Below are 15,255 nucleotides of genomic sequence, written 5' to 3' on the forward strand. Positions count from 1 at the left end.
AAAGAATTTTCAACCTCAGCTTCTTTTTGTTGTGGTATCAACAGTAGGTTCAGAAGCTTTATATTGCACTCTTATTCTTCATTAAGAACATTATCTCTATTATGTTCATCATCAACATTCACAAAAAACTCTTCAACTCTTGAAACACCAATGGATATTGAAAAACTTTGTGGTTCAATAGACATATCTGAAAATACAAATGACAATATAAATAAAAATCTAAAGGAATATTATTTAAAGATAACAAACTCATAATAAATGATAAACAAATAATAAATAATTTTTTAATCGAACCTCATTATACAAACCAACTTAATCATAATTTCGCTTAATCATTTCTAGGTATTCGTAACATAAACATACAATTTACAGTAGAAACTCTTTAAATTAATACTCGGTAAATTAATAAACTCTCTAAAATAATAAATTTGTCCGGTCCCGACTTGGGCCAATGTAAAAAATTGAAAAACTCGATAAAATAATAAGATAATAATTTTTCGTGAGATCCCTTTATAATTTTCGGTCCCAAGAAAATCATAAATTAATAATTCATAGAAACTGAAGAAAATATATTACACTCTATTGAAATATGATTCAATAGTTGTTTGTTTTCCTTTAAAGTTCAAGTCTATTTGGAGCTCATTATTAATTTAACTCATCTCTTGCAACGTAATTCTAAGAGACATAGACTAATTTGCCTTTTTGTTTGGTATGTACAGTATAATTACTTAAAAACTCTTTAAATTAATAATTATTAATTTATCGATAAATTAATAACTCTCTAAATTAATAAATTTTTCCGGTCCTGACATTATTAATTTATAGAGTTTTAACTGTAGTTTTAATCTTTACAAGCTGAGTGATTTATGCTCATTATTATTATTTTGATGGTTCATTGATTCTGAATTTAGTATTTAAAAGGTTGCGGTGAATAGGCTTAGCTTTACAAATAAAATTTACTTTATTTTTATTTAAACCTCAACCTAAACTCTACCAATAACGTTTATTTTATTCCTATTTAGTTGTCCCAAGCCTCAATCTAATAATATTTGTATATACGTCCATTTATATAATAATATTTGACCATTATAAACAATAGAATCTAGGTTTATATTTATTACCTGTTATAATAAACAAATATCTTACAAAAATTAAAAAAGAAAAAAGAAAATTTACTCGTGCATGAAGACAACCACAAACGACGATTGATCGTTGAGACCTATGAGTGAATACGATGATAAGCTACTGTCAATACTCTAACCCATCAATGAAGAATTTAGAAAAGAATACTTAGAGAGATAGAGTTTAAGCCCTAAAAATTAAAAGAAAAAAAAAGAAAAAGAAAATTACTTATAAATAAAGGCGGTGATTAACAACGGTTGGCAAATGACAGTAACGACGACCAACTATTAATGGTCGCTACCTCTTCCGATGAAAGCTTGAAAACAAAAAGTTCAGAGTGAGTTCAAATGTTGCGTGAAGCATGATATTCTAACTACTGAATATTGCTGCTGTTTGAAACTTTGAATCATAAAGATCTAGTAAAAAGTTGAAAAAGAAAGAAGAAGAAAACTAACCAAACATGTGTAATCTAGCATGTGCTTAATTAAATGGGTTTTATTTTTCTATTAGTAATATACAATGCAACAATTATATATTTTAAAAAAATATATATTTTAAATAAAATACAATTTGAGGGTAGTTGTATTATAGAATTTAATATATTTTTAAAAATTTATAATTATCAATAATGTATTTTTAATATATTTTTAATAATGTAATTTAAAAAAATCTAAAATTATTATATAACATTTTTTTCGAGTAGCTCGTGAGCTTTCCGAGTCGAGTATTAAGTAGCTCGTTTTAACTCGTTCAAAATTCGAGTCGAGTTCAAGCTCGAGTCGAGTTCATTTGATTCGAGTGTTGATCAAGCTTTGACCGAGTCAATCTCGAGTAGCTAGCGATCAGTCTCATCTCATTTACAACCCTAATTCTGACGCTGTCAAGAAGTACTTTGCCTGAAGAAAGAAAAATAAAAAAGAAAAGAAAGAACGAAAGAAAGAAAGAAAGAAAAAAAATGAAAGAAAAAAAAGAGAAATGGAAAAGAGAAAAAGAAAGAAAAAATAAAATAAATAAAACAGGGTTCAAGATGAAAACTCGTAAAGGGGGTCTTAAAACCAAATAAGGACTCAAGTTGAAAACTCACAAAGGGCGACTTGAGAATTATTCAAATTCAGAATTCGTGCATTGTGGATGTTCTAAATTAGTTTTGAAGGCTTGAACAATGACATCAAATGGTGGTCAGGGTTAGGACTAGAGTGCGAAAATGCTTGGATAACCAGAAAAGAAATGAAGAATGCATGAGATTCAAATATTGGTTTACGACATTCAATATTTGGGGAATTTGGTAGTACATGAGGAACTTCACACCCTTACGTATTATCACAATCCTCAAGATCCCTTTGACATAAGCTACACTCAAGTCATTCTATAGCGTGCCAGTTCAAAAGCATTCATACTATTGATATATGAGGACGCCCACTGTGTTTTCTTTTGATTATTTCAGTTAAAAGTTTTCCATGTATTTACCCAAAACTCTTTATTTATATAAATAAAAAAGATGTATGTTTCTTATTAAAACCATGTTGCAAGCATCCTAATTTGAAAATAAAAAACATGTTGATTAACTTGAGAAACATGAGATTATTTTGTATTATTGTACAAAATTTTGAAAAAGTGTTGGTATTTCCAAATACTCAAAATGGCTTTAGCATGAGGCTTACATGATGTTGGGCTACACATAAAAGCTCAGCAAGGTGGGATAATTCAAGAGGTTTGTCACTGATCAAGTAGTTGGTCGTGAGTAGTGCCTTGGTTCAAGAGTAAAGAGAATCAGAGTCATGTTTAACCAAAGAGTGTCCAACCAGAGTTGTCAGCCAGGGTGAACTACTATTGATTTTCGTGCCCAATATTCGACTGAATTACAAGGTTGTCGACAAAAGAGAGTTCTCATTTAAAAAGAAAATACCCTAAAAAACTGCACCATTACACACATTTTAGGCACAAATAGGATCATGACATAAAATGCATGATAATGATAAATGCAATTGAGTACTTACAGGTTCTCCAAAAGAAAAGGATGAAGATGTAAAGACCCAATATAAAAGTAACCAATTCAGATTCCCATGTTTGGTGGCATCAAGACAAGCTCCCACAAGAGAAATCTCTTTCCAAAGATTATCCTCCCAAGACTTTCAGGTATGATGTTTTCAAATTCTCAAAACACATACTAACAAAGGTTAATGTTTAATTTTCAGATTTGATATTCTTGAAGACAAGAGAAACAAATCCAACTCGATTCAATCTTCTCTGAAGAACAGTGGAACGAATCAATGTCCCCAGATATGATTTTCCCTCAAGAAGTAGCAGAACATATCCCTCTTTTTCAGATTCAATCTTCACTGAAGAACAATGGAATGAATCAACATTTTCAGATCTAATTTTCCCTCAAGAAGCAACAGAATAGATCCCTCTCTTTCATATTTAATCTTCCTTGAAGAACAGTGGAATTAATCAACGTTTCCAGATCTGATTTTCCCTCAAGAAGCAGCGGAACATATCCCATTTTTTCCAAATTTGATATTCCATGAGGAATAGGGGAACAAGTCTACCTCGATTCAATCTTCCCTAAAGAACAGTGGTATGAATCAACATTCCATATCTGATTTTCTTCAAGAAGCAACGGAACAGATCCCTCTCTTTCAAGATTTGATCTTCCCTGAGTAATAGTGGAACAAGTCTGCCTCGATTCAATCTTCCCTGAAGAAAAGTGGAATGAATCAACATTTCTCAATATGATCTACCCTGAAGAAACATTGGAGCTGATCCCTTATCAGATTTCAAAGCATGAAGTTAATCGGACGAAAACTCATTGTCTCTTCGACTTTGCCTATTCTTGTTGATATAAGAATGGGCAAAGAGGGACAGCTGTCGATATTCGTTTTCGTTCCATATTATTATTATTATTATTATTATTATTATATTATTATTATTATTATTATTATTATTATTATTATTATTATTATTATTATTACAGGCCTTAACAACAAGCCTAATTAGGCCCCAAAATAATCTAACCCATATACAACAACATCTAGCCCAAATTCGGATCCCAATAGACCTAAACCCTAAAGACCTACTATGTTTGAAAACTTTGGCTAACCCTAATCTTAGGGTTAGCCACCCGCCACCGCTGCTATCAGATGGAGCCCTCTGTCACCGCCCTCTTCCCCAATCAGATCTGTCACCTTGCTACTCCAATCCCCGGCCACCGATACTTCCACCAATCCCCATCAGCTCTTCCAATACAATGCATAAGTCAGTAAGCAACAAACAACACACAAACCCAACAAACCCGAATGATGTAAGAAAAAGGGTCCTCACCCTTTGATTTTCGAAAGCAATATGAAGAAAAGAAAAAAAACTGAAAGATTCAAGGTATTTTTTCATTTATTTTCAGTGTTCGAAACAAAAAGCTTTTAAAAATAAGTAAACACTACTTGCATGTAACCAAAAATAAATAGTAAAGGGTTAGATCTACCTTAGAGGGGTGTCAAACTAGGGATCGATTCTTCGTCGTAGGTCACCGGAGGGTGAGAAAGTCAAAGGGTTGAGGGGGTTTTCAGGTATTTAGAGGTTTTTTAGGCGGGTTTAGCCCTAGATCTAGGATTAGGGGTCTAGATTCGAGCGTTTAGGAGTTTTTGGGGGAGTTTCGGAGCTCTGAACACCATGTGTGGTAGTTGGAACGACTGCCGAACGGCGGTCGGGGACAGAGAAAAACGGCCAGAAAAAGAGAGAGAATAGAGTTTTAAGTTTTTTTTGAAAAATCGATTAAAAAAGGTTTAAGTTGTATATATAGAATAAGTTAGGGGAAAATGCGCTTAGGTTCCCCTAACTTGTGCATGTTTTTGCAAAATAATCACTTGTAGGGATCAATTTTGTAATTTACCCGTTTCTTGTGCATGTTATAAATTTTTAGTATAATTAATGTTTAGTCCCTCTAACTTTAGCGTGTTTTACGTGTTAATCACATATAGGGACTGTTTATGTAGTTTACCCTTTTTTTGTGCATATTATATATTTTTAGGGTTATTTGCTTTTTAATCCCTGTATGTTTAGCGTGTTTTACAGTTTAGTCATGTGTAGTGATGATTTAATTTTTTTAAATACTTCTGGACTGGTTTTATAATTTAGCCTTTTTTTTATTTGAATGCATGTTCTAGGCTAGAAAAAAAGGAATAATTAGGAAATAGCCCCTATATTTTCTGCATGTTTATATTTCAAACCAGAATATGTTTTTTTATTTTAATTTGGACATGTAATTTTAGTTTATTTTAATGTAGTCCCCATGTTTTATTTATTTTTATTCTTTGTAATTTTAGCACTCAATATTAAAAATGTTCATTTTAGTCACTTTTATACTTTATTTTATTTTATTTTGACATGATGGTTTGATTGTTTATATTTTAGTACTATTTGCATTTCATTTTATTTTAATTTTTGCATGTTGCTTACATGTTAGTTCATTTTAGTCCTTAATTAATTTTGCATGATACCCTCATAAGCATCTCTTGACTCGAATCGAAATAAATTGACTAAGGGTAATATTTGTTCATTTTAATATTGTCGTAAAGTGAATGTCTTAACGTATAAGAAAATTACTTTCGACAATTTAAAAACAATATCTAATTTAGTGACACAAATTAAATTGAATCTATTTTAAAATTCAGGGATTGGGAAAAAATTCATGTTCTTTTGATTAAATTCACCGAGAAAAGGTTGTTAGATCGGATTTAAAGTATCGTCTCAATGTATTTAAATAATTGAACAGCCTTATTCACATTAAATATTGATAAAATGAATAATTAATTATACTTGCTTGATATATGCTTTTAATTTGCTTTATTTTTGCATGGGTTTTCCAATGGGTTTTCAAAATAATAACACTCGAATCGATATTAAGAATAGTAATATCTTTTTATTTCGGTTGGAGTAATAAATGAATGCTTTAAGGCATGAGAGGTCATTTATTCTTGATTGAAAATAATTCGATATTACCGTTTTCTCTCGAACCAATATTGATTTTTAAGACGAAATAGTGATATCTCTTCATTTCGATTAGAGCAATAAATGTATGCTTAAAGGTATGAGAGGTCATTCATTCTCGATTGTAAATCATTAGATATTATCATTTTCTCTCGAATCACTATTAATTTTTAAGACGTAATAGTGATATCTCTTCATTTCGATTGGAGCAATAAATGACTGCTTTAAGGTATGAGAGGTCATTTATTCTCGATTGGAAATCATTAGATATTATTGTTTTCACTCGAATCGATATAGAATTTTAAGACGAAATAGTGATATCTCTTCATTTTGATTGGAGTAATAAATGAATACTTTAAGGCATGAGAGGTAATTTATTATCAATTGGAAATAATTAGAAATTATCATTTTCTCTCTTAGAATTATTTTGTATTGTTATTTTGAATTAATAATGAACTTTAGAATGAAATTTTTAATATTATTTTATTTCGATTGGAGTAAGAATTGATTGCTTTAAGGTATGAGAGGTCGATTATTCTCGATAGGAAATAATTAAATATCATTGTGCTTCGTCCTAAAATTCAAAGAGTATTATTTGTAGGGGATCTTAAATTAAATTAGACTCGAACTCGTAAATTTTCATTGCAAAGACAACTAGTTGATCGATTAGGTACTGATTTAGGGCGTTGTGGGGGTGCTAATCATTCCCCACACGTAACCGACTATCGAAGTATTCGATCAGAAATGAAAACGAAGGACCATGTGTCTAAACTGTACTCATGGGTGCAAGAAAACGAATCATACAAACAAAATATTGGCAAAATTAAAGGTTGGACCTACCCCTTGAATTCTTGATCAACATCATATATCCTTCGACAACAAAATTCACCGAATCATCATTCGTTATCAGAAAAGTTTTTTTTCCCTTAAAGCGTGTACCGCACCTTATCACGCCTATCATACCGTAATCCTACACCAAGGCTTGTAGACAACTACAGAACATTATCAAACACATTATTAAACTTGGAAAAGAAAATATCCAATTTTGCAAGAGCAGCTGGAGTAGAGAGGATGGGAGGCGAGAAAACTGTAGTGTCACAAGCAGAATTATGCATATGCCGTCTTCTATTGCCAAAAATCAGAAGTTCCTTTGAAGGGTGCTGACGGAACAAGAGCCAAAGCTGCAGCAGCCTGCCACACAGATACATCAGCATGGAACCCAAAGCATTTGGCTTTTCAAGTCCTTAAGGTTGAGCCAGGAACCGTTCCTATCTGTCATTTTCTTCCTCAGGATCACATTGTTTGGGTCCCCCAGTAAAATCCTGGAGTAGACTCGGACCCTTTAGTTTCATCGATCAACTAAGTATATAGTGCATTAAAATAGCTTAAAGCAATATCCAGTTTGTCGTATAATAATAATACCTCAAACCCACGAGTTTAGTTACGCAGAATCTAATAATACTTGTTGTATCACAATGGTTTGCTTACTTGTAAGTATAATGTGGCCATAGCCCACCACTATCCTGACACATGAATTAGTTCAAATTACCCTAAAAGGCTACAACTTTACGTTTTCTAAAGATTATTTTGCGATTAATATCAAAAAATTTCCATGAAATACTAGTAATAACTTTTTCGCATTTAACTCAAATCTCAATTTGAATATATATTTAATTAGATGCTTCAAATTTTTATAGATTATTTTATCGTATGTCATGTGTAACATATTTTCATCAAATATTTTATAATCTCTTCTTATTTCATTTGATGTATTTTTATAAATCTGTCCCACCATATGGTACAACCACTAAAATTAAAAGATGTAATACTTTTTGAGTTTAAAGCTAGTGTTTAAACTAGAAACTTCTTTGGGTTCATTAGATTGAAGCCCATCTGAGTTCTAAGTAAAGACGGATTTAGGTAGCATTGGATAGTTAGATTAATTTGAGTAAGCAAACATAATCTCGAAAAAGACCACAACTTCTAACCATGTAGATTGAGGGTAAGGTGGTGTTTGTTTTTGAAGAGGTAAAAGGTTTGCAGTCTGCGAACCACATCTGTAGGTATCTGCAGCAGAAGAGGTGGACCAAAAGTCTGCAGTCTGCAAGAAGAAGACTGTTTGTTTTTTAACGTCTGCAGACTGCTAAAATAAACTGAAATATAAATAAACTGATTTTTTAAACTTAAAAGAGTTTTGCAATACTGAAATTTAAATAATTTTAGTTTTATAATACTGAAATTTAAATAATCCATACAGCTACAATAATAAATTTTTTTAAATAAATCAATCCATATTTTAAAATAAATCAATCCATATTTTAAAATAAATCAATCCATATTTTAAAATAAATCAATTCATATTTTAAAATGAATCAATCCATATTTTAAAATAAATCAATTCATATTTTAAAATAAATCAATCCATATTTTAAAATAAATCAATCCATATTTTAAAATAAATCAATCCATATTTTAAAATAAATTTTTCCATATTTTAAAATAAATCAATTCATATTTTAAAATAAATAAATCCATATTTTAAAATAAAATTTTCCATATTTTAAAATAAATTTTCCATATTTTAAAATAAATAAATCCATATTTTAAAATAAAATTTTCCATATTTTAAAATAAATCAATCCATATTTTAAAATAAAATTTTCCATATTTTAAAATAAATCAATCCATATTTTAAAATAAATCAATTCATATTTTAAAATAAATTTTTTCATATTTTAAAATAAATCAATCCATATTTTAAAATAAATTTTTCCATATTTTAAAATAAATCAAACCATATTTTAAAATAAATCAATCCATATTTTAAAATAAATCAATCTATATTTTAAAATAAATTTTTCCATATTTTAAAATAAATCAATTCATATTTTAAAATAAATCAATCCATATTTTAAAATAAATTTTTCCATATTTTAAAAATAAATCAATCCATATTTTAAAATAAATCAATCCATATTTTAAAATAAATCAATCCATATTTTAAAATAAATCAATCCATATTTTAAAATAAATCAATTCATATTTTAAAATAAATCAATCCATATTTTAAAATAAATCAATCTATATTTTAAAATAAATTTTTCCATATTTTAAAATAAATTAATTCATATTTTAAAATAAATCAATCCATATTTCAAAATAAATTTTTCCATATTTTATAAATAAATCAATCCATATTTTAAAATAAATCAATCCATATTTTAAAATAAATCAATTCATATTTTAAAATAAATCAATCCATATTTTAAAATAAATCAATCCATATTTTAAAATAATTTTTTCCATATTTTAAAATAAATCAATTCATATTTTAAACTAAATTTTTCCATATTTTAAAATAAATCAATCCATATTTTAAAATAAAATTTTTCATATTTTAAAATAAATCAATCCATATTTTAAAATAAATCAATCAATATTTTAAAATAAATTAATCCATATTTTAAAAATAAATCAATCCATATTTTAAAATAAATCAATCCATATTTTAAAATAAATCAATCCATATTTTAAAATAAATCAATCTATATTTTAAAATAAATTTTTCCATATTTTAAAATAAATCAATCCATATTTTAAAATAAATTTTTCTATATTTTAAAATAAATTAATTCATATTTTAAAATAAAGTTTTCCATATTTTAAAATAAATCAATCAATATTTTAAAATAAATCAATCAATATTTTAAAATAAATCAATCCATATTTTAAAATAAATTTTTCCATATTTTAAAATAAATCAATCCTTATTTTAAAATAAAATTTTCCATATTTTAAAATAAATCAATCCTTATTTTAAAATAAAATTTTCCATTTTTAAAATAAATCAATTTATATTTTAAAATAAATCAATCCATATTTTAAAATAAATCAATCCATATTTTAAAATAAATTAATCTATATTTTAAAATAAATTTTAAAATAGATTTAAATGATTTTAATTTTCCGCAGACCTTTGAAGACATAAAATCATGTATGTACCAAGAAGAGCTCGCGCAGACGTTAGATGAGCTTATGTCTTCTAAAAAATAAACGGTCTGTGAAGTCCAATGTCTGCGCTGCGCAGACATAAGAGCTTTACAGACCTTACACAATAAAAACAAATACCACCTAAGGGACTAGGGCTAGGGCTAGGCCTGGAAGAAGAAAATACTATCGAAAAAGTGACTTCAAGAATCTAATCTCCATCTTCAGACCCCATGATAACAAGTGGATGGTTTAATAGTGCGAGGGCGGCGTACGTACGGTTTTTCATCTGGTGGTGGTTAAACGATTAATTCGATCACGTCAAATCAAATTATCATTAATTGAATTAATTGATTTTTTTAACTTTTAATTGAATATAACTTTTTTTAAAATATTAATCGAACCGAACAAAGTTAAATTATTTTGGTCGGTTAACTGAATTAATCGATTTTTTAATTTGATTAATTTGATTATAATAGATATATATTTTTTAGTTAAAATTTAATTAGGTATTGATAATTTAATGAATTTAACGTGATTAACAAAATAATTAAATCTTAATTCTTAATTGTTTTGATCTTAAAATATGGATTTAATATATATAATATATTTAATATTTAATATTTTGATTAATTTGATTAACTCAGTTAATTAACCGATTACAAACTGATTTAACTGTTAATCAAATATTGAAAAAAATAAACCGTTCCGAACCGAACTAATTCGGTGACCGACCGAATTGATCGAACTAATTCAATTAGATTAAGTCATTCAATTAAAACCAAATAATGAACCCCTAATAATCTTCTACTATTTTACATTATTCAAAGTAATATTATGTATAAAGGCATTCTCATCTTGCTCCCATGATTTTGTAAATTTGTGCATGATACATACTTTCGTAAACATAAAAGTTGATATAATAAATATGATACAACACATTTAAATAAGATTAATATAATTAATAATAAATGTTTAATATATATATCATATGCCTATAATCGATAATACATATATCATACTCGTTCATCTCAAAAGAAAATATGTGGGTCTCGTGCTATTTTATTAAAATGAGACTTTTAAAATATATTATAATAACATAAAATTATAATATATCAAAATTTAAAAATTGAAACTAAGATGAACATAAACAAAATTCTTTAATCCATTAAAGTCATAAATTTAATTTTTTTTAAAAAAGAAATTAACTACAATTGAATTACTGAGACAATAACAGAAAAAATTAAAAGATTTTTTTGTTACATCTTACCAACGAAAAATAAATTTTTTAAGTTAACATATTTTTTTTAAAATTTAGGATCTTTAAAATTCTAAGATATTATAATATATCATTTGCTACACTTACTAATAGACGGATATATATCATTCTCATGTTTACGATTTTAATATTTTTAACAAATCTTAAAATACACGTTTACACAATTTATTTAAGGACACAGCGTGCATGTCTATTTTCACATAAATTCTTTCGTTTTCATATAGCTTCCCTTGAACTGTACTAATAATTCATGAAATTCAAATCCGTGGTTCCTATAGTATGTCATCTAATGATATATCTTTCTTGAACAAAATAATGCTGTATTCATTTTACTAAATTTCTTATATATTATTTTGAAAATAACATTTTAAAAATATTAATAAAATATTTTTCTAAAGTTACTTTTTTTAAAAATAATTGTGATGGAGGGAATAATAACTAAGAACATGCCTGATTGCCTTCCACGAATGGAATAAACTATACAGTCTGGGATGGACCTAGGCGAAATGGGTGGGGGCGGTCGCCCCTTAAGAATATAAAATTATTATATATTTTAAATTTTTTATATGTATTTTTTATTGAAAATCAATTTTCGTCTACCTTAAACTTTATTCGCTCCTCTTGAAATTTTTTAAATTGAAGTTTACCCTCTAACATAAAATCATACGTCCTTCCTTATATACAATTGTAACATCCAATTCCCGTATACATTTCCTTACACGAGTCATAGATGTCACATCACTTTTAAAACTTCCACTTTTGAAGAACCAGTAAAAATTTTGTTTCCAATCATAAAACATTTTAATTTAATAAACTAAAACATTCATTTACTTATAATATGTAAATAGATCTTAAAGATTTGAACATCTTTAATTTTTACATCATCATAAGTTAAAATATTTTTCAGAGCATTATAATAAATCTATTACATGCTAGCTAACAACAACAAAAGTAGACATAGTTGTCGTACGGTTACTGATGAGACGACCCTTGAATGACAATGTCAGATGCACTCCTTGCTTCGCTCTCTAAAATCTACGCGTGAAATAAACACACATTAAGTATTTACTTAGTGAGGCAATAACACTAATGAGGTGAAATGAATACATCAATATAATATAACTATCAAAATACAAATTTATTGTTTTCAAAACATTATAAGTTCTTTGGGGTGCACAAGTAGTGTCGTTACGGTCATTCATAAGCTCATTATGAATGTCGTGGGTTGCACACATAGTGCCGCTACGGTTGTTCATAAACTTATTATGAATTTCTTGGGTTGCACACTTAGTGTCGATACGGTCGTTCATAAACTTATTATGAATTCTGTGGGTTGCACACTTAGTGTCGATACGGTCGTTCATAAACTTATTATGAATTACGTGGGTTGCACACTTAGTGCCGATACACTCGTTCATAAACTTATTATGAATTTCGTGGGTTGCACACTTAGTGTCGATACAGTCGTTCATAAACTTATTATGAATTCCGTGGGTTGCACACTTAGTTTCGATACACTCGTTCATAAACTTATTATGAATTCCGTGGGTTGCACACTTAGTGTCGATACAGTCGTTCATAAACTTATTATGAATTCTGTGGGTTGAACACATAGTACTGATACGATTGTTCATAAACTTATTATGAATTACGTGGGTTGCACACTTAGTGCCGATACGGTCGTTCATAAACTTATTATGAATTCTGTGGGTTGCACACATAATGCCGATACGGTCGTTCATAAACTTATTATGAATTTCGTGCGTTGCGCTCATAGTGCCTATAGTACACATAGTACTGATATAAAAATACAACATATGCATTTAACAACATGCACATATAACTCTCAATGTACATAATAAATTCACTCACCTGATTGACCTCACTATTATGCACATATGTAGTTCGACTATTCTGCGTCTTTATCATTGTCTTTTTGTTTGCTTGACTCGAGAGCTTGATTACGATCTACATAAGCATTCATAGTCACACATACAATATGATGTTAATATACTTACCAACATTTATTTAAAGTACTAGTATTCAAAAGTATTGTAAAATTTCGAATTCTATTAAAATTTGCCTTAACTTAAAATTTCTGACCGAGTAGTATTGGTACTCCTCCTATGGTATCGATACTTACCTACTATGGTATCGATACTCCTTTCAGTATCGATACCATTTTTACATTATGGAATCCATTTTTCAATAATGGTATCGATACCCCACTTTAGTATCGATACTACTTGCATCAGTATCGATACTATTCATTGTGTTCATCCTCAATCCTCAAATTTAACCCTATAGTATCGATACTGTTCTTCCAGTATCGATACCATAACCCAGATTTCACCTATTTCACTTCGTTTTTTACCACATTTTCGTCTAAATCTCTTAATTTTATCACCAAACAGAACCTTAAACTCATCATTACTCAAACCAACTATCTTACATCCATAAATCTCCCTATAACATCAAATAACTCCAAAAAAACCCTTTAAGAACTAAAATCACATCCAAATCTCAAACATGTTTTTAATCACTTTTAAAACTCTAAATCTCTTATTTACCTCTTTGGCAAGTCAAATATACCTTTAAACTTCAATATCAGACCAAATCTCATCAAATCATTTAAAAACTCATTTTATTAAATATCAAATAAATCCTTTATCTTTTAGTTTTAATCCTCCTTAAACTTTCCTTAAGCCTCTATAACACTTAAGGTTTCAAAACCAACCCAAAAACAAAAAGAAAAACCAACATTGAAGAATCCTTACCTTGGCTATGGAGGGCATGAGACTACGGGGAAGAAGAAGATAATCACTTTGACTTATCCCTTATTTCTTTTATTAAATATCCTTAATAATAATGAATATTAAATTCATTTCCTCCATAGGACCACAATGTCCTTCAATTATTCCATTCTTACTAATTAGTCTTAAAAACAATTTCCTAAATCATTCCCTATACTTTTCAATATACTCACTTTAATCCATCAAAATTTTAAATACTTTCACTATGGTCTCCGACCTGATATTTGGGGTATTACAACAATGCTTGGGAGGAGCATGACCATCCCTTAATATTTTTGTCACATGACATTTTAGGTCTTATTACTTCAAGTATTGATCAAATTAAGCCTTATTTTATTTGTCTTTTGGTTTAAATTCTTAATAGTTCCCTATTCTTTTGAAATTAAGCAACTTTATCCCTCCCATGTTTAATCCCAATCATTCATTTCTTCAAAGGTTCTATCTAAATAACACTGGAGTAAATGTAAGGCAGACACAAAATTTTATGTTAGAGGTGATATTATAAATTTTTAGGAGGATGTAAAAACAAATTATCAATAAAAAGTAAATATGGATGTAAATGAACCAACCTTCACGAACAAGGTTATGTTCGTATTCGTTTGTTTATTTTTGAGTGTGTTCATGTTCGGTTCGTGTTCGTTTAAATTTAATATTATGTTCGTTTATTTATTTTTAGAAGTGTTCGTGTTCATTTATTTATTTTCGTGAACATGTTCATTTATATATTCACGATCGTGTTCATTTAGCATTCACGAACGTGTTTATTTAACGTTTATGAACATGTTCGTTTAGTGTTAGTTTACATTTATTTTTACCCTTTCATTTGCTTGTTAAAAAAATGGTAAAATTATGTCACTAGTGCGAAAACTCCTTAAAATTCACAGTTTTCAACTTTTGCTATGTTTTTAATTTAGTCCCTCTCTTCACCAATATTTAAAATATAAAAAGATAAAAAAAGGAGAAATGAATAAATAAGCTTGTTTGTGAACATAAATGATTCAAACACACTTTTATTCATGTTCGTTCGTTTATTAAATGAACATAAATTTTTTTGTTCATACTCGTTTATTT

Source organism: Hibiscus syriacus, unplaced genomic scaffold (assembly GCF_006381635.1).
Source record: "Hibiscus syriacus cultivar Baekdansim isolate YM2019G1 unplaced genomic scaffold, ASM638163v2 tig00013738_pilon, whole genome shotgun sequence".
NCBI lineage: Eukaryota > Viridiplantae > Streptophyta > Magnoliopsida > Malvales > Malvaceae > Hibiscus > Hibiscus syriacus.